Here is a 23,977-nt window from a genome sequence, read left to right on the forward strand (position 1 = left end):
TCACTGAGTTTTGGAAGATTGTATTTTTCTAGAAATGTGTCCATTTCCCCTAGGTTTTCAAATTTCTTGGCATACAGTTCTTCATAGTAATTTCTTACAATCTCTTCTATTTCTGTGGTATCAGTTGTAATCTCTCCTTTTTCATTTCTGATTGTGTTTATTTGTGTCCTCTCTCTTCTTTTCTTGATGAGCCTACTTAAAGGCTTGTCTATTTTGTTTATCTTCTCAAAGAACCAACTCCTGGATTCATTGATCCTTAAAATTGTGCTTTTAGTTTCTATGTCATTTAATTCTGCTCTAATCTTGGTTATTTCCTTCCTTCTGCTTGCTCTGGGCTGTCTTTGTTGTTGTTCCTCAAGTTCTTGCAGGCGTAGGGTTAGGTTGTTTGTTTGAAATGTTTCTATATTCTTTAGGTAGGCCTGTATTGCTATAAACTTCCCTCTCAGGACTGCCTTCGCTGTGTCCCATAAGTTTTGGGTTGTTGTGCGATCATTTTCATTTGTTTCCAGAAATGTTTTGATTTCTTCCCTAATTTCATTCTTGACCCATTCATTGTTTAATAGCATACCATTCAGTCTCCATGTTTTTGGGTGCTTTGGGTTTTTTTCTTTGGGGTTGGTTTCTAATTTCAGTGCCTTGTGGTCAGAGAAGATGCTTGGTATGATTTCAATTTTCTTGAATTTGTTGAGGCTCCTTTTTGTGTCCTATCATGTGGTCTATCTTTGAGAATGTTCCATGTACATTTGAAAAGAATGTGTATTTAGCTTCTTTGGGATGAAGGGCTCTCTATATATCAGTTAAGTCCATTTCATCTAGGGTGTTGTTTAATGCCACAATATCTTTTTTGATAATTTGTTTGGAAGATCTGTCCATTTTTGATAGTGGGGTGTTCAAATCCCCTACTCTGATTGTGTTGCTGTCAATATCTTTCTTGAAGTCCTCTAAGATTTTCTTGATATATTTGGGTGCCCCTATGTTTGGTGCATATATGTTTACAATGTTAATGTCTTCTTGGTGGATTCTTCCCTTGAGTATAATGAAATGACCTTCTGGGTCTCTCTTTACAGCCTTTTTTTTGAAGTCTATTTTGTCTGATATGAGAATTGCTACCCCAGCTTTTTTTTTCTTGTCCGTTTGCTTGGAAAACTTGTTTCCAGCCTTTCACTTTTAGTCTGTGATGGTCTTTTGTCCTGAGGTGAGTCTCTTGTAGGCAGCATATGTGTGGGTCATGCTTTCTTATCCATTGAGCTATTCTGTGTCTTTTGATTGGAGAATTTAATCCATTTACGTTTAAGGTTATTATTGATAGGTACTTATTCATTGCCATTTTTGTACCTGTGTTCCTCTCTGTCTCCCTCTTATCCTTCCTTCCCTTAAAGCAGTCCTTTTAGTATTTCTTGTAGAGCTGGTTTGGTGGAGGCATATTCTTTTAGACTTCTTTTGTCTTGGAAGCTCTTTATTTGGCCTTCTATCTTGATTGAGAGCCTTGCTGGGTAAAGTAGCCTTGGTTGTAGGCCTCTGGTTCTCATTACTTGAAATATTTCTTGCCATTCTCTTCTTGCTTGAAGTGTTTCCATTGAGAAGTCGGTAGCTAACCTTATCGGGGCTCCCTTGTATGTTATTTCTTTTTTCTCCCTTGCTGCCTTTAAGATTCTCTCTTTGTCTTGGAATTTTGCCATTTTGATGATGATGTGTCTTGAGGTGGGCCTCCTTGGGTTCCTCTTGATTGGGACTCTCTGTGATTCCTGGATTTGTGAGACTTTTTCTCTTATCAAATTAGGAAAATTTTCTCTCATTACTCGTTCAAATACATTTTCTATCCCTTGTTCTTCTTCTTCTCCTTCTGGTATTCCTATTATTCGTATATTGTTACGTTTCATATTGTCTTGCATTTCTCTTAATCCCTCTTCATTCTTTCTGAGCCTCTTTTCATTTTCTTGCTCTTTCTGTGAGATGCTTTCTACCCTGTCCTCCAACTCACTAATCCTATCCTCCGCTTCATCTATCCTACTTTGGAAACTTTCTACTGTGTACTTCAATTCGGAAATTGTATTCTTCATTTCCTCTTGTCTCTTGCTGATGGTTTCCATTTCCTTTTTGATGTTGCTGTAGTTTGCAGAGAGATCATTATAATTTCCCTGTAGTTTCTGGTAGCTCACTGTGAGCTCTTTGAGCTCTTTGAACTTCGTAATAACCAGTGCTTTGAATTCACTGTCTGATAGTTGATCAGCGTCTATTTCATCTAACATTCTTTCTGAAGTTTCTGCTTTTTCTTTCATTTGGGGATTGTTTCTTTGTCTTCCCATTGTTTGAGACTCTTCTTGTTAGTCTCTGCTTCCAAAATTGATCTGTTCTGAAACACTGGTTTTATGGTGTAAACTTCTGTGGTATGATCCTTGTGAAGTTCAGTGGTACAGACTCCTTGAAGTTTCTTGATGTTCTTCGTCTCTACCTACACTCACGCTGGTCCTCGCACTGGTCTCTGCGTTGGTCGCCTACCACTGCTGAATGTCCCGGCTCTAGTAGCCGCCTCCTCAAGCACCCAGGCCCGTTACTAGGGCAGTGGCACAGAGGCTGGGAATGTCCTGGCTCCCGTATCTGGCTCTCTCTGCCGCCCAGGGCCGTCACAGGGGCTTGGAGTGTCCCGGTTTCCGTACCTGACTCCCCGGCTCTAGTCCTGTCTCTATGGCAGTGGCACAGAGGCTTAGAAAGTCCCAACTCCCGTACCTGATTCCCCAGTGTCCAATCCCCTTGCTATGGCAGCAGCACAGGGGTTGTGACCCTCCCAGTTCCCGTGAGGGATCCTCTGCCACCCCGGGCTGTCTCAGGGGTTTGGAGTGTCCAGGCTTCCGTACCTGACTCCCTGACGTCCAGTCCCGTCGCTATGGCAGTGGCACAGGATTTGAGAGCTTCCCGGCTCCCGTAGCTGGCTCCTCAGCTGCGTCACAGGGGTTTGGAGAGTCCTGGCTTCCGTACCTGACTCCCCGGCGTCAGTCCCGTCGCTATGGCAGCGGCACAGGATTTGAGAGCTTCCCGGCTCCCGTAGCTGGCTCCTCAGCTGCGTCACAGGGGTTTGGAGTGTCCGGGCTTCCGTACCTGGCTCCCCGGAGTCCAGTCTCGTCGCTATGGCAGCGACACAGGATTTGAGAGCTTCCCGGCTCCCGTAGCTGGCTCCTCAGGGTCCAGGCCTGTCTCTATGGCGGCGTCACAGGGGCCTTTGGTGTCCCAGCTCCTGCAACTGACCCTTCCGTTGCCCAGGCTAGTAGCTATGGCATCGGCACAAGGGTGTCCCCGCTCTGGTTCCTGACTCCTCTGTCTCCCAGGACCGTCACAGGGGCTTGGAGTGTCCGGCTTCCGTACCTGAGGCCCCGGCTCCCAGGCCTGTTGCTCTGGCGGCAGTACAGGGGCCGCGTGAGACCCAGCTCCGGTAGCTGACTCTGCCGCCGTCTGGTGTTTCAGCGTCGGTCACAATCTCTGGTCTTTTAATTTCATAAATGCTGGGTAACCGATGGTTTATTGTGCTGTTTTTCCATAGATCTGCCAGGATTTTCACCCATGAGTACAGGAGCTAGTATCTGCTCCATCTTACTCCGTCGCCATCTTCCCAGCATCCTTCGGGATTGAAAATCTTAATGCCTTGGCCACACCCTATACCAATATTAAAATCTGGGACTGAGCTAGATATTGTTATTTTCCAAAGTTTCCCAGGTGATGCATATGAGCAGCCAAAGTCTCAAACAACTGTTTAAAGAAAAGAATTTAATCTAATCACATCACAAAATTAAAGCCATGCTCTTCCCACTGAAGGAATGTCAGTGGGAAAGTCATGTTGTAGACAAATAATCTTCCTGAATCACTAGTGGGCTGCCTGAGAGGGAGCTTGTATGGTGATGCATGATCAGATCTTTCCAAGGTAAGAGACAATCCAAGACCACTGTGCTTCTTCAGTATTTGCATAACCCCATTATTTCCATACATTCTAGTGCCAAAACTGTACTCTTATAGTTGACCAGGTTTTAAACTAGAGAGAGGAGAAGAAAGACAACTCTTTCTATATCATAAAGACTTTGAGCCATGAATGTTCATTGGACTGGCATTATCTAAAATGAGTAAAAAAGATGTGGGTCTGAGAGGTTAAGTGACCTCTATGAGGTGCCACAATGCCTTTCTGGCAGAGCTGGCATCTAGACCTCTCCTTCCTTGCAGTCCTACCATAGTTACATTTCTTTGCCTCCTATCCCTAGGCATCTGCTAGAACCTGAGCCTCGTTAGTGAAATTGTTGAAGGCTTTTAAAATGATGACTTTCATACTCAGGGCCAGATAAATAAGGCAAAACATTGATAATGATTAGGAAATATTTATATCTTTTGTGTATGAGGACTCTACATGTTGATTTGTTCACTTGACAAATAACCCAGAACCTATGATGTTACTACATGTGGATGAAAAGTTTAAACACTTATCTATGCAAACAAGGGAAATAAAAGTTCTACTTGTGAGAAACAAGTAGGCTTACATTAATTTGAATAAGCTTCCTTAGTGAACTATGGAATGTCACTTTGGATCATTTTTCAGCGCTTGAGGAAGAGAGAGAACTTTCTTTCACTCACTTGGTTGAAAATTATTATGGAAATGTTCTCATTAAGATTACATATATATCTATATATGTGTATAATATATATTCATTTGGCATTTTTTAAAAAAGAATTTTATTTACTTATTTTAGACAGAGGGGAAGAGAGGGAGAAAGAGAGAGAAACATTAATGTGCGGTTGCCTCTTGCATATCCCCCACTGGAGACCTGACCTGGCTTGCAACCCAGGCATGTGCCCTGACTAGGAACCAAACCAATGACCCTGTGGTTCACAGACCAGTGCTCAATGCACTGAGCCACACCAGCCAGGGCTCATTTGGTGTTTTTGACAAATAACTTGAAGTGATATAACGAGGTTTTGTAACTTTCATATTTTAGAAAGGGCTTGGTTTTAGGAAAAGAGTAAATAATGTTATTTGTGAGACAGAAACAAGCAGATAAAGACATCAAGGTATTGAAAATGATGTGCAACTGTGGCTGACCTAGAGTTTTGAAACTTGATTTCCCTTCAGCACTGTGACCCTTTGCTTCAATAAGACTCATGGCTCCTGCGGACTCAGGGCCAGAACATAGACGCAGCAAGGGAGGGCCTGCAACACAAAATGTAAGGAGGTGTCACTTTCAGGACCGAGACTGCACTCACACAATGGAGAGAGAGATGAATGATCAGTTTTGCTTTCAAAGAGTGAAATTGATTGTTTTGATCCTTTAGGTGGGTGGTTTTAAAGGCTAGGAAAGTGATGCCAGTACTATACAGAAACTTCATGAAGGAAGGTGTTGGTTCCCCAAAATGGTGCAGGAATAAAAAGGGAGAGTAGGATGAAAATAGAATTAAAGTAGTGTGAGTGCGTTGCATGCTCATGCGATGGGTTACAGTAAGATACTCTAAAATACTACATTTAGAAATGCTTATGTAGGCCACTCGAACTGATCCAAGAGTCAAGTAATTTTCTCTCTGTGTGTAGGGTGGAGGTGTCTCGCACTGGGTCTCTGTGGCAAGGCAAATAAGGGGAGAAAAGTTCCCTTTTTCACTTTTCTCAGAGGAGAATCTGGAAAAAAGCATCACTGTTATCAATCTGATACACATTGCTCCTGCTCAATGAGCAGCCGGTGACTATTTATAAAGTGGCATTCTGCATCAGCCGCTCAGCATTTGAAGAGTTTTCTGAGAAATCACAGTTCCTTCTAAATTTTATTCAGGTCATTGAAGTTGAGATTTAGGTGATACTTGACATCTTTTCTGGGGTGAAAAGTATATAAAATTTCCCAACAGAACCATAATAAAGTCTGGAAATTACTTCTGGCTGGGGTAGAGTTTTCATTAGGGACTTGAAAAGCCTTAAGTGTGTGCTTAGTGGGCTATAAGGGAAGCCATGCATACCCCAGAAAAATAGAGCGATGCACAATGAAACATTTCATGGCCCACAAACTGTCCATTACTAATTTGGATAACTGGGGCGCAGAGTTTATTTTTCCTTATTTTTTATTTCTGTTATGCTGAAAACCTATGACCTACTGAGTTACATCAACCTCATCTTTAGCATTCTTTTTCCAGGTTTTCACACATTTTTTCCTTCTCAAATTCTATTTCTCTAACCCCTTGCCCATGTTCCTGCTACTTCTTTCTTCTCCTAATATCCACCAACAAACAATTAGACTGACTAAATCTATTAAGTATAGATTGACTAAATATTTACTTATTGACATGGTATGGAACAAATAAACATGACATATAGTCCCTGATCTAAAGGAATACATAAATTTGATTCTTCTACTATTAGGTATAGATTTTCCTTTATTTCAATACCCATGAAGCATAACCTTCTGAACATTGTAATTATTAGTAAAAGCATTAGCCAACTTGCCTATGGCAACTCCAAAAGTTAGAAAAGCTGCAAGGGCTGCCTAAGATGACAAAAAGTGGAGAAAGACATGGTGGGTCATGGAGGCCATAGAGTTGCATTCCCAGAAAGAACTTGTGAGATCAGGAACAGAAGCAGAGAGTCATTCAGAAATGAAGGAACTTCTTTCCTTTGCTCACAACTGAAAGTAGAATAGAAAAGTAGAGAGAATTTTTTGAGATAGAATCAGATATTCTGTGAGTACTACATAGCATAAAACAGAAGAACTTCAATGTGTTGAAACCATACTATGTACAAGGCACTTAACAGGTGCTTTATCTATTTCCCTCATTTAATTATTTTAACAGTCCTGTGGGCCAACTATTATTGTTGCCACTTCATATTTGAAGAAATCATCCAAGGTCATATGGTTAGAAAATGGTGGACTCAGGATTTGCATTAAGGTATTTCTGAGTGCAGAGACTGTATTTTCTATATTGTCTTGCTAATGACCCAATTTGAGATTGATGGGAATGTGGTGTAGGTATTCATGTATGCCTTTTAAGATAGAAACTGCACTTAAATCAACTTGCATATCATCTTTCAGAGAAGTTTTGTGTGCACATGAACATTTTATTATTGTTGTTGTTACAATTATATAAGAAAATATCTATAGAATTTGAAATCATGTATGACTCATTTTTTTACATACACTGTCACAATGATTTTTTAAAATCAAAATATTGAATGTGAACTCTGGAAATAAAATTTTTGTACACATACATTGTAGAATGAGAGAGAGAGAGGGGAAAGAGAGAGAGAGGGAGAGAAAGAGAGAAATGGTGACCTTCTTAAACCAGTTCTTTTCTTACAAATATTCCACAAACTGTCAGCATCCCACAGGATTCCACCCACATAGCAAATCCTGGTGCAATACTTTGAGCAAAGACATTCATCTCAGTAACATTCCATGTGGCTGAAACCACCTTCAGGATAAAAAGCTCTGTAATTAGATACAAAGCTATAAACGTCTACTAGTTCATATGAAGAGAGTCATTTTTCAAAGATTTTATTTATTTATTTTTAGAGAGAGGGAAGGGAGAGAGAAAGAGAGGGAGAGAAACATCAATCAGTTGCTTCTCTCGTGTGCTCTGACTGAGGACCAAACCCTCAGCACTCTTAAATCAGGCATGTGCCCTGACTGAGAATCAAAGCAGAAACCTTCTGCTTTGTGGGACAATGCTCAACCAACTGATCCACACTGCTCAGGGCAAGAATCTTGAATTTAGTGTTGCAGGACCATACATGGGTAATGTTTGCATGATTTCACTGAGTGGGAAAAGCCATTTTATAAATCAAGTGCAATAATTTACAAAAATGGCACACACATGCTTCCATCTACTCAAGCTGCACCTATGGCATATACCTGGGAAGGATACCAGACCTTTCCTGCCAGGCCAGAAGCAATCTTAGTCCTTTTTCATGCTGGACACCTACTGATTGGAGTGGTCACTTAAAATGAATCCATTTACCATCCCTGATCTAAAAACATCCTTTGAGAAAAAAAATCATGCAAACATGATTCTAATATATGCTGCTGTTGTCTTGTAGAACCATGCTAAGCTCTAGCTAACTAATGGAAACTTCTATTAAGACCTCAACCACTCTTGACTTCCTGAAGTGTATACTATTTGGAACCCCTATTGGCATTTACCACAGACATGGATTTTTATTTGGTTTCTTAAATATATAGGACTGATTGTAAACCATTCATCAGTGGAGCCATCAAACCTTTCTATTACACTGTCATGTATTGTTGTGATTTGTTCTTGGAAAGTGCTCAGAAATGTGAGTGATGATGTTACAATAATGCTTGATGGTGACCATTTGGGAGGAAGAGTGATAGAAGGAAAAAGATGGCACTTGTGATACAACATTGATTCAGTTTGCCATTATAGAAGAACAAGTTAGTGTACACTCTTGCTGTTCATGTGTCAGTAGCATTGCTATGTACAGGAAAGGAAAAATGTTTTCAATAGAAGGTGTAGTTTTATTCTAAGCAAACCACAGTTTTATCCAGAGGAAGAAGGAGAAAGACATGCCTAGGACTTCTCTATTTGATGCTTTGTGTTTGAAAGCAAGAAGGTCACACTATGCATTACAGGTCCTGTCCAGGACAGCTAGGCTCATGGAGATCCTTAATATATTTCTGAGATATAAAGAGATTTGGGAAGCTGTCCTTTCTTGGTGGCTTGCTCCAAGTTCATTCACCTCTGGTCTATCAGGTGCAGCCAGAAGCCTGAATTAGATATTTTAGCTGCTGGAATCTCTGCCTAGGGTGTGTTATTCTATCTTCTCCATCTCTCCTTAAGGCCTCCTAATCATCCTCTGTTGTCTTGGCTCCCTGTCTTGATACATGAATCTCACCTGGCAGTACAGAGAGTTTTCCTTTGGGTACTTCCTCAGTACTTAGACTGTGCTTAGCAGTTTTAAGTAAGAACTTGTTCTACCAGTATCTTGAGCAATACAAAAAGTAATATTTTTCATATATACATTCTATATCACATATTACACACATCACATATTATACATGTCACATATTATACATATTTGGCTGTATTTATTCCAGTAACATTCTATTGTATAATCTTTATACACAGCAATCTTTACTCAAACAATGGCACTACAGCAATTCTACACCAGATGCAGGGTCATTTCAAAGTGATTTGAGAGAGAAGGTCCTCTAATAAGTAACTATAAATAAGCATGGTTCTCCAAATTCTTGCTTACCTCATGTAGTATATTTATTTTGCTATTTAAATAAAACTTTAAGTACAAAATACAGAGAATAACATGAGTAATCAAGGAAGCAGAACACATAATTGAATTTTGTCTCTGTTTCAGATTTTTTTAAATACAAGAAAAAATCACAGATAGAGTTAAAGTTTTGTTTGTATTTTTTCCAGTACCATTTACCTTTGTCCTTTCACTGTCCTGAATTTTGCGTACTAGTATCTTTCCATTCAGTGTTCTGATGACTTCATCAAATATATATTTATTGTGTTTCATGTATATTCATATGGATGTTTATGTAAATGCTATCATACCATTTATAAAATTGTACAATTTTCTTTCATTTCAAAATATCTCAGTATATGTTTGGAGGAGAGCCAGTTCATTTATAACAGCTATATAGTACTTTATTATACAAATGTATCCTAATTTGATGAACATTAAGTTGTTACTAGTTTTTACTATTATAGTAATCCTGCAGCACACAACAAATGTCTCCTGAAACACAAGTGAAATTTTCTCTTGTATACATTTCTAAAGTGAAATGGATAGGTATTTGTATTTTCAACTTCATTTGTGGTGCCAAATTGCACTTACTATAATTTATACTCTCATTAGCAGTGTTTGAATTCTATTCCTAATTTGCCAGACATCCATCAACATATTTTCTGACTTTTTGCTTTTATGGATCTGGTGGTATGAACTAGAAGATAATTTTTGTTTTTGTTTACATTTTCCTAATTAGTTGCAAGGGTGAACCTCTTTTACATGTTTATTGGCCATTTGTGCACCCTCTTCTGTGAATTTCCTGTTCATATCATTTACCTATTTTTTTCTGATTTATTTGTCTATTTCTAATTTATTTGTTTGTAGAAGATCTTCATGTATTCTGGATACCAATCATTTAGTGGTTATAAATGCTCCAAATATATTCTCCCAAGCAGTTGTTCAAATTTTAATGTCATTTATGATGTGATTATGTACAGAAGTTTAAAATTTTAACATAATTCAATTTATTAATATTAACAATTTTGACTTGTGCTTTGTATGACCTATGCTGAAGACATGAAGATATTCTAATGTTTTTCTAATGGCTTTAAAGTTTTGATATCCACATTCAGGTACATTCATTTGAAATGTATTTTCTGTCAATGGTAGGGGGTGAAAATCTATTGTTTTCTACATACACATAATCAAATGTCCTGATACTACTCACTGAATAGTTCAGAATTTCTTTGGTGATGTATAAGGCTATTTCTATAGTAACTCCACATATTCGGTCTATTTTGGGGCTCTCTATTGTATTCCACTTGTCCACTTATCTATTCTCTAATACTAAACTACTCTGTTTTAATCACTATAGCTTTATATAATTCTTATATTTCCTAATTTTTATTTATTAATTTTTTAGAGGGGAGAAAGGGAGAGAGAGAGACATCTACTCATTTTTCCACTCATTCATGCATTCATTGGTTGATTCTTATATGTGCTCTGACCAAGGATCAAACCCACAACCTTGGTGCATCAAGATGATGCTATAACCAACTGAGCTACCCGGCCAGGGCTATAGTTTAATATAATTCTTCATATCTGGCCAAGAAAATGTCCTTTCAGAAATATCGTAAATTTGCACTACAGTCTTACTGTTTTATATAAAATTTAGAATCAGTTTGTTAAATGACAAAATATTCTGGTAAAATTTTAATTGAAATTATATTAATTTAAAGACTAACTTAGTGAGAACTGACAGCCTTCAGATATTAAATCTTCTCATCCTTGAACAGGTATTTCTCTCAATCTAAGTCTTTGTTTTTCAACATTTTGCAATAATGTTTGATGTATCTCCACATAAAAGTCTGTACATCATTTTTTCGAAGATTTTGTTTATTTATTTTTAGAGAGAGGAGAAAGGAGGGAGATAGAGAGGGAGAGAAACATCATGTATGAGAGATATCAACTGGTTGCCTCTTATATGCCCCCTACTGGGGACCTGGCCCACAACCCAGGCATGTGTCCTGACTGGAAATCGAACCAGCGACCATTTGGTTCACAAGCCAGTGCTCAATCCACTGAGCCACACCAGCTAGAGCTGCACATCATTTTTATGCTTATTCTTAGTTAGTGCATAGTATTTGTTATCATTGTAAATGAGATTTTTTTCTATTGTATTATCTAATGTGTTATTACTGATATATAGGAATTCCATTATTACTTGTATGTTGTTGATCTCATGTCCAAGAACTTTTGCCTGTTATAGAGATAATCATGATGCTTGTGACTAACAACAAAATTGCTTCTTCATTTCCAATCCTTTTGTTTTTTGCTTTGTCTTGAAATATCAATACAATAGGAATATTAAAAGTACTATGTGACATCCTTCTCCTAATCCTCACTTTAATAGATAAGAGTACAGACATTACCCATGAAGTATGATAGTTGCTATAGGTTTTGGTAGAGTTCCATATCATTTGTCAGATTAAGGAAATTTTCTTCTTTATTTAGTTGTCTTGGAGGTTACATGTTTAAAAGAAGGCATAGTTGCCCTATTCAAGGCCTAGAGCATTGTCCTGAAACTCAAAGGTTACAGGTTCAATCCCTGGTCAAGGCACATATAAGACTCAACCAACGAATACATAAATAAGTAGAACAACAAATCTCTTTCTCTTTCCCAAATAAATAAATTAATTAATTTTAAAATAAAATAAAGCATATGTATTAAACTTAACTGAATTGTTTTCTGCACCTATGTATATGATCATATATTTGACATCTCTGTACTAACTTCTGGGAGATATATCTTTCTATTTACTGTTATCTCTTCAACTGGATTTTGTTTATTATTACTAGCCCACTACTTGAGGATTTTAATTACTGTATTTCTAATTTTCACAATTTCTATTTGTTTCTAATATTAATAATGTCTATTATTACCTCCAATCTTTAGACTATTTTAAATGTACAGTTGACTCTTGAACAAATGAGGTTTAGGGGTCCTGATTCCCATGGAGTTGAAAATCTGTGTTTAACTTGTCAGCTCTCCACATAAGCATTTTATCATCTGTGTTTTGAAAATACAGTTAATTCTCGAATAATATGGGTTTTAACTATGTGAGTCTAATTATTCAAGGGTTGTTTATGGGTCAACTGTGTTTAAAATTTTTACCTTTCAGATTATTTGGTTGTATCTAGTTCTTCAGGGGTGACCTCTCCATTTCACTAGATCTTCTGTGACTCTTTAAAAGTAAAGTCATCTCCTGTGAGGGTTGTGGCAGTGGGGAAAACTCCCACGTTCATAGGAGAGTTTGTATGAGAGACCCTCAGGGTCCTAAAATGTGCACAAACCCACCTACCAGGGAATCAGCACCAGAAGGGACCAATTTGCTTATGGGCAGTGGTGGAAGTGACTGAAAACTGGAGCAATCAGTGTTGTTCCCTCTAAAACCCCTCCCCCACATACAGTGCCACAACACAGCAAAGTTGGTTGCCCCACCCTGGCTAACACCTAAGGTTCTGCCCCTAACAATGTAACAGGTATACCGATATACAGAAATATGGACCAAATGACAGAACAGATGAAGGTTCCAAAAATACAACTAAGAGATAAAGAGGTAGCCAACCTATCAGATGCAAAGTTCAAAACAATGGAACAATGGTAATCAGGATACTCACAGAAATGGTTGGATATAGTCATAAAATACAAGGAAAAAGTAAAGGCTATGCAAAGTGATTTAAAGAAAAATATACAGAGAAGCAACAGTGAAGGGAAGAAAAGCAGGACTCAAATCAATTATTTGAAACAAAAGGAAGAACTAAACATTCAACCAGAACTGTATGGGGAAACATATTTGCCAATGATACCTCAGACAAGGGTTTGATCTCCAAAATATATAAAGAACTCACCTAACTCCACTCTAGGAAGACAAAAATCCCAATTAAAAAAATAGGCAAAGGACTTGAACACTTCTCCAAGGAGGACATACAAAGGGCCCAGAGACATATGAAAAGATGCTCAGCATCACTAGACACCATAGAGATGCAAATGAAAACCACAATGAAATACCACTTTACACCACTTAGAATGGACATCATAAACAAAGCAACAAACAACAAGTGTTGGAGAGGATGTGTAGAAAAGGGAACTCTAGCCCACTGTTGATGAGATTGTAGACTGGTGCAGCCACTGTGGAAAACAGTATGGAATTTCCTCAGAAAACTAAAAATGGATCTGCCTTTTGACCCAACAATTCCACTGCTGGGTTTATATCATAAGAACCATGAAACACCCACCCAAAAGAATATATGTACCCCAGGGTTCATAGCAGCACAATTTACAATAGCCAAGTGCTGGAAGCAACCTAAGTGCCCATCAGTAAATGAATGGATCAAAAAACTATAGTACATTTACACAGTGGAATACTACACAGCAGAAAGAAAGAAGGAGCTCCTTTGCAGCAGCATGGATGGAACTGGAGAACATTATGCTAAGTGATATAAGCCAGGCAGTGAAAGACAAATACCATATGATCTCACCTTTAAGTGGAACCTAATCACCAAAACAAACAAGCAAGCAAAATACAAGCAGAGACATTGAAATTAAGAACAAACTGACAGTAACCAGAGGGGAGATAGGAGAGGATAATGGGGGGAAAAGGATGAAGGGTTTGCAGGAACAAGTATAAAGGACATGTAGACAATAATAAGGGCAGGGGTGGAAACAGGAGGGAGGTGGAGAGGGCTGGGGTCAGGGGAATGGTGGTGGGGGGAAGGCAGACAGCTGTACTTGAACAACAATAAAATAAAATGAAAAAAAAAAAGAACAGAATGAAGAAAAAAGAATTCAGAAAAATAAGGAGAGGCTTAGGAACCTCTGGAAAAATATTAAATATTCCAACGTCTGAATCATAGAGGTGCCAGAAGGAAAAGAAGAGGAGCAAGAAATTAAAAATTTCCTTGAAAAAATAATGAAGGAGATTTTCCCCAGTCTGAGAAAGGAAATAGACTTCAAGGAAGTCCAGGAAGCCCAGAAAGTCCCAAAGAAATTGGACCCTAGGAAGCACAAACCAAGCCACATCATAATTACATTAGTCAAGTTTAAAGAGGAGAGAATTTTAAAAGCAGCAAGAGAAAAGGAGACAGTTACCTATAAAGAAGTTCCCATAAGACTATCAGCTGACTTCTCAAAAGAAACCTTGCAGGCAAGAAGGGGCTGGAAAGATATATTCAAAGTCATGAAAGGCAAGGAGCTATATCCAAGACCACTCTATGCAGGAAAGCTATCATTTAGAATGAAAGGGCAGATAAAGTGCTACCCAGATAAGGTCAAGTTAAAGGAGTTCATCATCACCAAGCCCTTATTATATGAAATGTTAAAGGGACATATCTAAGAAAAAGAAGATAAAAAATATGAACAGTAAAATGTCAACAAACTTACAACTATCAATAACTGAACCTAAAAAAACCCCAAACAAAAATGTACTAAGCAAACAACTAGAACAGGAACAAATTCACAAAATACAGATTACATGGAGGGTTATCAGTGGGAGGGGGAGGGAGTAGGATGGGAGAAAAAGTACAGGGAATAAGAAGCAATAAGTGGTAGGTACAAAATAGACAGGACGTTAAGAATAGTATGGGAAATGTAGAAGCCAAGAAACTTATATGTATGATCTGTGGACATGAACTAATGTGGGGGAATAATGGTGGGGGGGTACAAGACAGGAAATCAAGGGGAGAAAAAAATGGGACAACTGTAATAGCATAGTAAATAAAATATATTTTAAAAAGAAGTGTTTTTAATATATCATGTTAACACACCTCTGTTAAATTTTAGCCTACATTTTTTGTTATTTTCTTAGTGGTTACTCTAGCAATTAAAGTATGCCTCCTTAACTGAACATCTATTTCAGTTTAATATTGACTTAAGTTTAGTAAAATAGAGCAATTTTTCTCCAGTGTACCTCTCTTTTATTCCCATCTTTGTTCTATCATTATCATATGTATCATGTTATATGCTCTGTACTTAACAATACATGTTATAATTATTTCTGTAAATAATCACATTTTTAAATAAAAAGAGAAATATGTGATACATATATGTGTAAACAAAACATGTAAATACACATGATCTCATATATGTGCTCATCATATAGTGTTCTTCATTCCTTTTTATGGATTTGATTTAACATCTTGTACCATTTCCTTTCAGTCTGGACTACTTCATTAAACATTTATTGTAGGGCATATCTGCTAGCAATGAATTCTCTCCATGTTTCTTTAATTGGAAATGTTTACTTCACACTCATCTGTTAAGTTTTGATGGATATAAAATTCAGAGTTGACAGTTTGTTTCTTTCAGCCCTTTGAATGTGTATATTTTCAGCTTTGGTTCTGATGTAAAATTGCCTGTTAATTTTATTGTTGTTCTCTTGTTTGGGATCATTGTTTGTTTTCTTGCTATTTCAAAATATCCACGTGCTTTTTTTCTTTTAGCAGTGTAAGTATGACATGTTTAGGTGTTGATCTCTGTGTTTATTTTACTTAGGTTTTGTTGAACTTCTTAAATCTGTAGATCAATGCTTTTCAGCAAATTTGTGGTGGTTTTGAATCTATTTTTTTCAAATATTTTTTCTGCTGCTTTCTTTTTCTTCTAGAATTTCTTTATGCTTTCTGTAAATTTATTACTTGTAGTTGATTAAGCTATGATTAAGCTTTATTCATCCCATATTGAGTTTTCACCTTCTAGCAGCAGAACTATTAGTTTTCACCACCAGCCCCATGCTGGTCAAACTAAGTTTTTCCCAATGAAGCTGAGAGCAGAGTATGTAAGCAGACCCAAGAATGAAAGCCACAGACTCCTGTTGTTCTTACCTGAGGCTCAAAATGTTTCTCAAGAATAAATGCTTCCCATATTGTTTTCTATCTTGCCTAATTTCAAAGCTCTTAAATGGTTGTTTTACACATCTCTGTTCTGTTTTATGCTTGTAATTTCCTCAAAAGATTCACCGATGTCTTCATATTTTCACATCATAACCTGAAATATTTCTTTTATTTTATTTTTAGTGACATTCTTAAGTTTTCTCATAGTCTCTTTTATGCCTTTTGGCACCAGAAATATCAGAAAGATCTGAATTTCATCTCCTGGATTGACTGGACTCGAGCATGCTCTTAGTTAGGCATTTCATTTCCGAACAGAACTTTCATCTGCTTTCCTCATCTTCATCATGGAGATCAGAAGCTTCATTCCAACAGAATAAAATGTTCCTTGCATAGTGGTTTTCACATGCCAAATCATCTGCATAATAATGGGTTTATTCATTTATTTATTCAATTAGTAAAAATTTAATTTTACTGGAAGCAACCTAAAATTTGGAACAGTTACATCCAAGAATGGAAATCTGGCAACCCTAGGTATGAAGAGATACAGATAAATAGTGTGCTTGGATTACATGGAAGTCATACAATTTGGGATTGACTAATTTATAAGAACCTTTCAGTAATGAGGGCTAATTAATGTAGGGCTATAAAACCCTTGATTATAAACTTCAATTCATAAGCCAAGAAGGTGTCCACAGTGTCTGGCAAGGGTGTTACATGAGTCCCAAGCAGTTCAAGAGGATAATATTAATTGTTACCCTTATGCAAAGTAGAAAAGGACTGAAATCCAAAAAGTTAACCTGAAGCTGGTTGCTGTAGAGTAGAAGAAAGCTTTGAAACTAATTGTAAATTGTGTTATGCTGGGTTATACCAGAGAAAAATTTTCCCAATTTAAGAGAGGCAATGTTGTATGTTAGTTTATAACATATTCTTTGGAATCAAATGCATTTAAATGCAGCAGGGAACTAGAAAGATCCTCTGCGTAACACCTCTTGCTTATCAGTTTTAGAGACCTGATACTTTTCTGCTGGGCATCTGGTAACGCCATTCACAGAGATCTAGTTTTATTTCAAATTCATGCCTAAGGGAAACTTTAGGTCTGACAAATTAAAAAGTTCCAAGAACCACAAAAGGTAAAACATTCCCTTTTTTGAGGGACTGAGGGTAGTATCCTGTAAGTAGCAACAAGACTCTAGGGAATTCCCACTCAACTCCCACAGTCTTGTGGGTCTTTACGAAAGTCAGGATCAGGGCTTGTCTGGACTAGGTTGAAGTTGTAGGTCAGGTCATAGTTAATTAGGATCCATTACAGGATGAGTGATATGGGAGTAGAGAGGATGAGAAAGCTTCCAAGACTGGGGAGGAGAATTATTTTTAACATGTTTCTTGAAGGCTTTCTTTAAAACAAAAAAAAATTTTTTAAAAACCTTTATGTTAGAGCTATAAAGCCTCATTAAAATCTATGGAAAGCAGGATGACAGCTAATGCAGGGGTGGGGGTGAGAGGGAAGAGAGATTGAGCAAAAAGGAAAAAGGACTCATGGACATGGACAACAGTGTGGTGATTTCTGGGAGGGGGTGGCATAAGGGGACTAAATGGTAGTGGGAAAATACAATAAAAATTAAAATTTAAAAATTATCTAAAAAATTTTCAATCAGTTTGAACCCTTTGAAATAGGTCATGTGGCTGATGTTATTTATTCATGAGCACGAGAAACCTGTAATTCAAAAGATTATGTATTGGATGTCTAAACTCTTTGAACCTTTTCAGCACTTTGAAAAATGCCATTAATACCACTTGTAGGAGTTGTCTGTCTTTGTGACTTCAGCATTCCAAGGAAACGAAACATATTGCAAATACTATGTAACTCATGTTCTGGCCCTCTGGGCACACCCATTTCCTCATTCTGAAACTGGAATACTTTTTCAGTAAACCTATTTATTTAATGTGGTTGTAATCTTTATTTCTTTGAAAAAAATTGAAAATCATGGGGGTATCTTCCAATCTATGTGGTCTTAGAATAGAAGAGAGTGAAAGAGTAAAGAATATAAACTCTAGTTAGACAGAATGACATTTCAATTCTTGCTTCATCAGTTACTGGTTCTATAATCACGGACCAGAAGCTTAATTTTTCTGAGCCTTAGTTTCACATTTGCAAAATGAGAATAATAATATCTACTTTGTCTAGTTTTGCAAATCAAGTGAGGTAATATGCATCGCATAGGAGTTAATAGTCAATTAATATAAGCTACTATCATGACATACTTGTTTTTCTTTCCTCTTTTACCCTTGCATGAAAGTATTATCTGGCTTATCCTCAGAAATTGTTGGGCTGAGGGAAAATTTATGAAGCCACTAGTATATAGAGAGGATCTTTTTTTGTGTTCAGCACCATATTAGGCACTTCAAGGAAAGTTACAGGATTATGGTATGGTCTCTGCCCTCTGGGAGCTTATATAATGTAGCTGAGAACAAAAAATAAACTCATATAAATAAATCAAATAATACTTTTTTTATAATTGGTTTTATATAATTTGCATCTAATTCTATAAATCAGGATAAAAATGACTCAGCACTCCTTAACAGAAGTTACAGTGGTTCATGGGAATAACATGATTCTAGAGTCGGATCTGGGTTCAAATCTTGATTTTATTCCTTAGGAGCTATGAAACATTGGGAAAGTTATCTAACTTCCCTGAGCCTTCATTTTCTTGTTGATAAAATGGGGGCAGCAATATCTATGCTACAGGATTGCTATGAGAACTAAATATAAAGTCCATGGTCTCTAGGTGGTACTTAATAGGCAGTAGCAATTATCTGATACATCTGTGTTTCCTCTATAGCACAGCACCTAAACTCAGCAATATGTACAGAAATATGTAATCAACAAATGTTTACTGAACTGAAAAATTAGCATTTGTTTTATATTTTCTTATTCAGGTTGTTTTATTTTCACTGCTGTAATATGTAGCTTCATGATGATCATCCAGATGAAGTAAATTGGTAGACAATTTGTGGGTTGTTATATTTTCAGAACCCATCTACAATCTGGAAAAGATTCATGAATTTGAATTAACTGAAAGGTCATTGTTTTCACTATTTTACTGATGAATATTCTAGTAGTCAATTCTAGCTGGAAATAATATAAATTTCCTCCTTGATCTTTACTGCACTATAACACAAATTTTTACGTATGTTAGCTTATGCCAAATACTCTACATAGGCAACTGTATGGTTTTCCATATTAAATGTTCTTGAGAAAAAAATCAAATTACCAAGTCAATCAGTAAGTTTTCCCCTTAAGGGTATCACTTTCTGGTTACTTTATCAGGGGACTAATTTATTTAAAAATGATAAGTCTCCCTGTAAACTAAAAAAGTATCCTAGACCTAATCTTGCACTAATTAGATTTGAGCTTTCTCAATTCATTTTATAAATGTGTGTAAGTTCCTACAATGTGCAAGGAACTGTGCTAGAGCTTATGGGGTAAAAATGATATGAAGAGGTATTCTCTACTTTCAAAAGGTTTTGTACCAGAGAGAGGTACAAAAATAACCAAAGTATAAAGCAGAATATTATTAGGAGGCTTAAGGGAGGAGGCACAGCATCCTTTAGGAACGTAAAATATAGGGAGATTTATTTCACATGCCAATAAACTGATTTCCCCCAAAAGCAACCAGAGGTGACCTCTGAAGATGGTTCACTATTCACTTGACCCAGAGAACTCCACAAAATCATGCAAATCAAGAAGTTCACATCTTAGCCCTGGCTGGTGTAGCTCAGTGGATTGAGTTCAGGCCTGTGAACCAGACAATTGTAGTTCGATTCCCAGTCAGGGCACATACCAGGGTCGCAGGCTGGTTCCCAGCAGGGGACGCACAAAAGGCAACCATAGATTTATGTTTCTCTCCCTCTCTCCTTCCCTTCCCCTCTAAAGATAAATAAATAAAATCTTAAAAAAAAAAAAAAAGAAGTTCAGACTTCCGCCAAGATGGAGGCATGGGTAGAGACGTCGTGCTTCCTCACACAACCAAGTGTAGAGACAACTAAATAATAGCAACAGAAAAAAGCCAGAACACAGGAAATTGAACTTTTCGGAAGTCTGATAACAACAAATTCTTCAGCCTGACCGGTAAGAGGGGTGAAACCAGCAGCTGGCAGAGCGGGGTAGCACAGGAAAACTCGGTCAGACAGACTCAGGCGCGTGGAATCCAGGGGCAGAGTTGGACCTGGAGGGCAACTCAGCAAGCAATCACGGGGAAACAGCGAGGGAGCAGGGCTGCGGGTTGACTGTGGTCGCGCATTCGTGTGTGGATGGACAAGCGAGGGAGTGGGCAATTGGACCGGGACCCAGCCGGTCCCAGCGGCAAGCGGCAGGGAGGGCACCGCCATTTCCCTGCTCTGACCCCACCTCCACATACAGCGTCATAACCCAGAAACTCTGAGTGGCCCAGCCCTGGAGAACCACCTAAGACTCTGCTCATCACCCAGTGGGACAAAACAGCAGAGGGTGCCGCCATTTCCCCGCTCTGACCACGGCCCCACATACAGCGTCACAACCCAGCAACCTGGGAGTCCAAGGCTCCATTCCTCACACTGAAAGGGTGCGAACAGACCAAAAATGGCTCAAGAAGATCTCAAAGCCCCAGAGCCTATAAATCTAAGCGATGAAGAAATAGCAAAACTCTCAGACACACAGTTTAAAACACTGGTGATCAGGATCCTCACAGAACTGGTTGATTATAGCCACAAATTAGACAAATATATGAAGGCGAAACTAATTGAAATGAATGGAATTGCACAGGACACCAATAGCAATGAAAAGGAAACTGGGACTCAAATCAATGGAGTGGACCAGAAGAAAGCAAATAATGGCCAAACAGAAAAGAGTGAAGAAGCAGGAATTCAAAGAAATGAGGAGAGTCTTAGGAACCTCCAGGACATCTTTAAACGCTCCAACATCCGAATTATAGGGGTACCAGAAGGGGAAAGGCACAGCCACCAGTGGAAAACTTATTTGAACAAATAATAAAGGAGAATTTCCCCAGTCTGGCAAAGGAAATAGACTTCCAGGAAATCCAGGAAGCTCAGAGAGTGCCAAAGAAGTTGGACCCAAGAAGGAACACACCAGGGCACATCATAATTAAATTAGCCAAGATTAAAATGAAGGAGAGAATCCTAGAAGCAGCAAGAGCTAAGGGGACAGTCACCTACAAAGGAGTCCCCATCAGACTGTCAGCAGATTTCTCAAAAGAGACCTTACAGGCAAGAAGGGGCTGGAAAGAAGTATTCCAAGTCATGAAATCCAAAGACCTACAACCAAGATTGCTCTATCCAGCAAAACTTTCATTTAGAATGGAAGGACAGATAAAGTGCTTCTCAGATAAGATCAAATTCAAGGAGTTCATCATCACCAAGCCCTTATTATATGAAATGTTAAAGGGACTTATCTAAGAAAAAGAAGTTAAAGAAACATGAACAGTGAAAGGACAATAAACTCACAGTTATTAACAACCACACCTAAAACAAAAGCAAACTAAAAGGACAGCTAGATCAGGAGTGGAAACATAGAAATGAAGATCTCAAGGAGGGTTAGCAACAGGGGAGTGGGAGGAGGAGAAGGGGGAGAAGGTACAGAAAATAAGTAGCATAGACAGTAGATAGAAAATAGATGGGGGGCAAGAATAGTATGGGAAATATAGAATCTAAAGAACTTGAGACACGTGGTCATAAACTAAAGGGGGTAATTTTGGGGACGGGGGGGTAGGGTGGAGGGGAATGAAGGGGGGGAATAGAACAACTGTAACAGCATAATCAATAAAAAATAAATTTAAAAAAAGAAGTTCAAATCTTCATGTTCATTTTTTTCTTTTTTTAAATTTTATTTAATTATTTTTCAAGTACAGTTTTCTGTCTATTTCTCCCATCCCAACCCACCCTGCCTTGTGCTCCCCACCTCCCTCCCATTTCCATCCTCCTTAGTTATTGTCCCTGTGTCCTTTATACTTGTTCCTCTAAATCCCTCCCCTTTCTCCCCTTAAATTCCCTCCCCTCTCCCCTCTGGTCGCTGTCCCCCTGTTTCCTTTTTCAGTGTCTTTGTTTTTATTTTGCTTGCTTGTTTGTTTTGTTGTTTAGCTTCCTGTTAAAGGTGAGATCCTATGGTATTTGTCTTTCAACACTTGGCTTATTTCACTCAGCATAATGCTTTCCAGTTCCATCCATGCTGTTGCAAAGGGTAGTAGCTCCTTTTTTCTCTCTGCTTCATGGAATTCCATTGTGTATATATACCATAATTTTTTGATCCAAAACCCTAAAACACCAATCTCAAAGAACCTATGCACTACAATGTTCATTGTAGCACAATTTACAATAGCCAAGAGTTGGAAGCAACCTAGGTGCCCGTTAGTAAATGAATGGTTCATGTTCATTTTAAGAACACTCATGAAACTGCCCAGGCCATCAAGGGTATGTGTATTTGAAAAGCCAGCAAGTATCTGAAACACGTCACTATAACGAAGCAGTGTGTCCCATTCTGTCAATACAATGGTGGAGTTGATAGGTGTGCCCAGGCCAAACAGTGGGGCTGAACACAGGGTAGGTGGACCAAAAAGAGTGGTGAGTTTTTGCTCCACATACTAAAAAATGCAGAGAGTAATGCTGAACTTAAGAGTTTAGATGTGGATTCTCTGGTCATTGAGTACATCCAGGTGAACAAAGCTCCCATGATGCAGTGCAGAACTTACAGAACCCATGGGTGGGTTAACCCATACAGGAGCTCTCCCTGCCACATTGAAGTGATCCTCATTGAGAAAGAGCAGACTGTTCCTAAACCAGAGTAGGAAGTTGCACAGAAAAAAAAAAAGATATCCCAAAAGAAACTGAAGAAACAAAAGCTTATGGATTGGGAGTAAATTCAGCATAAAATAAATACTAATAAAAGTAAAAAAACCTGATTTCTCTTGGAGAAACTATGAAAACTCAAGAAGAAATGGGGTGTAATTTTGATTCCTGATACAGCCTGAGACCTCCCTAAGCTCTGTTGTCTACTGAAGGTAGTAAGTCATATCTAAATCTTACATCTATCTACCTTTAGGTGGAATTATTTCTACTTTGTGATTTTGCAAACAAAGCTGATCTCTAGCTTTGACATAACACTTCCGCAAACACTTTCTTTATGTTTCCATTTTACCTACCTTCTGTAGGCTGGCACTTTAGGAGACTAGCCCTAAATATACCAGCTTTCTCAGTTCCCAACGGAGGTTCAAATCTATTATGTACAGTTTTTATTTTCTAAAAGCATCAAGTTATGAATTGGTTCTCTGTTCTTTTTTTTAAGTTTTTTTTAAAGATTTTATTTATTTATCTTTAGAGGGGAAGGAGAAAGGGAGAGAAACATCAATGTATGGTTGCTTCTAGTGCTTCCCCTGCTGGGAAATAGCCTGCAGGGAACTGGCCTGCAACCCAGGAATGTGCCCTGACTGGGAATCGAACCGCGATCGTCTGGTTCGCAGGCCTGCGCTCAAGCCACTGAGCTATGCCAGCCAGGGCTGGTTCTCTATTCTTAACAAACTATTTTCACTCATAAAACATCTAATTTATCGATAGAAACACCAAAAAGAAAATGCAGAGATGGCAGCAAGTAACTGGCAACAGAACCCACTTGCTCAGCTACCCCAGCATGGATCTTCAACTGATCTTCCAAGTGACTCAAACAATCGACAGAATCTCAGCTGATATGAATTTTTGAATCCAAAGAGTAGAGGATGCTTTGCACTTTTTGGTAAGAGATTTTATAATTTGAGGGGAAACTGCCCTGTGTGAGGTGCGTGCAGCAAAGGAGAGAACAGATAGAAACTGCAGCTTAGTGGCTCCCTA

The 23,977-nt window shown here is 38.2% G+C and overlaps 1 pseudogene; it reads left to right on the forward strand.

Annotated features, from left to right (window-relative positions):
* Positions 1-19,797: 19,797 nt before the first annotated feature.
* LOC119055214 (60S ribosomal protein L17-like) lies at positions 19,798-23,013 on the forward strand (annotated as a pseudogene).
* Positions 23,014-23,977: the final 964 nt, after the last annotated feature.

Source organism: Artibeus jamaicensis, unplaced genomic scaffold (genome assembly GCF_021234435.1).
Source record: "Artibeus jamaicensis isolate MK-2021 breed Jamaican fruit bat unplaced genomic scaffold, CSHL_Jam_final contig_60, whole genome shotgun sequence".
Taxonomy (NCBI): Eukaryota; Metazoa; Chordata; class Mammalia; order Chiroptera; family Phyllostomidae; genus Artibeus; species Artibeus jamaicensis.